The 2867-nt window shown below is 32.3% G+C and overlaps 1 long non-coding RNA gene across 1 annotated transcript; it reads right to left on the reverse strand.

The window, feature by feature from the left end:
- Nucleotides 1–559: 559 nt before the first annotated feature.
- Nucleotides 560–2529, reverse strand: LOC130013033 (uncharacterized). The gene is made up of 3 exons (XR_008788310.1): nt 2094–2529; nt 1466–1644; nt 560–1114 (listed from the first exon to the last, which is right to left on the reverse strand). It is a non-coding gene; the product is annotated as an uncharacterized LOC130013033 (long non-coding RNA).
- Nucleotides 2530–2867: the final 338 nt, after the last annotated feature.

Genomic DNA, 2867 nt, shown 5'->3' on the forward strand with positions numbered 1-2867 from the left:
GTTTTAACTGATTTTCATGATGAAAAAATACCACTGGTAAGTATATAACACTTCATTATTTCAAAGAAAACAGATGAATATTAAAACAAACACAATTATCAATTTATTAAAACAAACACAATTATCAATTTATTAAAACAAACACAATTATCGATTTATTATAACAACAATTAAAACAACACTTTATTAATGGTTCGAGTAGTCATATTAAAATATGTGATTGTCAATTGGTGATAAGTCAGAGGTAGCATCCATTTATTTAAAAAAGGGGAATTTAAAAAACTAGAACAAAATTCAATAATATAGCTTTAATCTAGACGGTGGCTCATACAAAAGTATAAAAAGCTAGAGTTGAATATTAAAAACTTTAAAACCAATGTGTGAAATTATATGTGCGCTTATGTTCATTAGATATGGAGTATTAGCAACACAGGAATTATCTGAAAAATCTATACACTTCCAGAGTACACTCAGTTAACTAGCAGTTGATCGACTTGCCAAGGATGTATTTGATATATATAATTTCTTTTATTTTTGAAAATTCGATTTCAGCATTAGTTTCTTAAAGTAGCATATCAAATTCAAACATTCCCAAAGCCATAAGAACAAACAATTATATTTAATAAATGTTCTTCAAATTTTGGATATTCTTGAATGGCTTTAATATCAGAAAAGGTAATGGAGGGGGCACATGTATTTACACATGATAAATTGTTTGAACTGTGATCAAATGTAATAATTTCACTCATCAATGTCCGTGGAAGGGAAGAACTGCCAATTAAGGATTGAAGAACATGGCCTGTATTTAATTTGACTATACTTTCTGTATTTTCATCTGAATTTATCCATGGTGTAGTGATTTTCTCACCTGCAATAAACATGGAAGGGACAGAGATTCTAACAATAATATACATACGCTCAACTCTTTTCAAAAACTTCTGGAAATTATACATAACAACTTCTTCAAGAGCTTTTTCATCGGTGTTGATGGAAAATGATGTTAAATAAAATTTCTCTATGGCAGCAACACTACAAAGTTCACTCGTGCCTAAAACCAATCTCCCTTCGGCTTTATATTTCCTTAAGAGGTTAAGTACATTCTGAAACTCCAGACCTAAAATCATGAAAAAAGGGAAGTATTAAACCATACAATAATTCACAAGGAATAAATTTATTACAGAGATACAAGTGCAAGATTAATGGTGTTCATTGAAATATTCTACAAATATTTTCACAGCATTGAACAAGTGAAACAATCTACCTTTGATAAAATTATGTTTATTTACAGAACAGGAGGAGAATGTTTTGACTTGACACGTTATGACCCTCACAATGTCACCAATTTGAGAAAGATTTGACAAGCAAAATCATTTGAGGTAAAGTGAGTTTGGATCGGCAGACACAATATGGTTATATCCATCTTTGTTTTTGTGGATTTGCAAAACTGTAAACATAATTAACATACCTTCCATGAACTGTAGTATGGGTGCCATTATTTTATATAAAGTGAAATAGCCTTTGATTGCTGTAATAGCTTCTTCTCTGTTTTCAGTGGTAAGTAGTTTTAAAAAAACCTGTTGCAGTAATCATATCCATGTGTGTTTCATTAACTTCCCTGATATTACACGCATCAGCATTATTGATCTGCAAAAAGGGAGCATATCCATACATTCTCTAATTTACAGTATTTGGGGAGAAATGGGGTTTAACGTCCACTTGACATAAACTGGGTCATTTCGGGACCAACATTTGGTTCAATTTTATTTCAGTAAATTGCTTGCACATAGGGATCTTTAGCTGTGGGAGAAGCCAGAGAAAACCCACAAGGTTGGATAGGTGACCCTACACATTGTCATTAACAAATTGTCCTGAGATTGTTAAATGAAATGTTATTTATTATCTCAACCTCTTAGAGGTTTTTATTAGGGCAAATACACGTTTTTTATTTATTCAATGATGATGAGGTGGAATAGGGCTGTAAACCACAAAGTATGACAGGGGAGCATATTGTCTAGAGCGGTAGTCTAGGTATATAGTACAAAAAGAATCTCGAGAAGATGCAGAACTGAGAACACAACTATCTAATTACTTACTTCATTGATGACTGCCAGGGCATCAGCCCCCAAAACATCAGTTGTAATGGCATCCTTAAATTGAGGAATGTGTCCTGTTACGATAAACTCAGTGACACATCCTGTGGCCCAGGATGACCATGGATGACAGCAATTGCAACAGCTTTCCCCATAAGTTTATAATATCCTTTCTCAAGTAAATTGGGATTTAATGAAAAACTGTTTCCATCAAATGCATTAGATGATTTGAATAAAAGTGTGAAAAATTCCTTAGTTAAACCTCCATGATCTACCCCCTCTTCCCCAATGAACTTGACTTTAATTGGTCTTTCCCAATCACATTCATCAGCTTCCATCAATTGGTCTTCTGAAGTTTCTGTAAATTTGCTTCTCACTACAGAAATTATACATGGTTCATATAAGTTATCCTTTTGGTAATTGAACAGTTCATCATCAAATGATTTTTCAATACTGCAAAAATAGAGTCAAGAGGCATAATAATACATCCTTATTGGTAGCTTCGACTCTCACAAATGGGCATTTGTTTCAAGTAATTGTGGCAGTTTCATACCAAGTTACTTCAAGATACTTTCCCACATACAAATTGGGTGATTTGATGATTTATTTGTACTAAAAGAATAATTCTAACTAATTAATCTATCAAAAATATGCTTCAAATCCCTCTCAATACTTTGTTTTTGCTATAAATAAACTGTTGTTAGACGCCATTACTTATTCACTCTCCATTTATCATACATATTGAGGCCTAAGTAAATTCTTAACTATTTTCTGTCA

This window comes from Patella vulgata, chromosome 5 (genome assembly GCF_932274485.2).
Source record: "Patella vulgata chromosome 5, xgPatVulg1.2, whole genome shotgun sequence".
Classification (NCBI taxonomy): Eukaryota; Metazoa; Mollusca; class Gastropoda; family Patellidae; genus Patella; species Patella vulgata.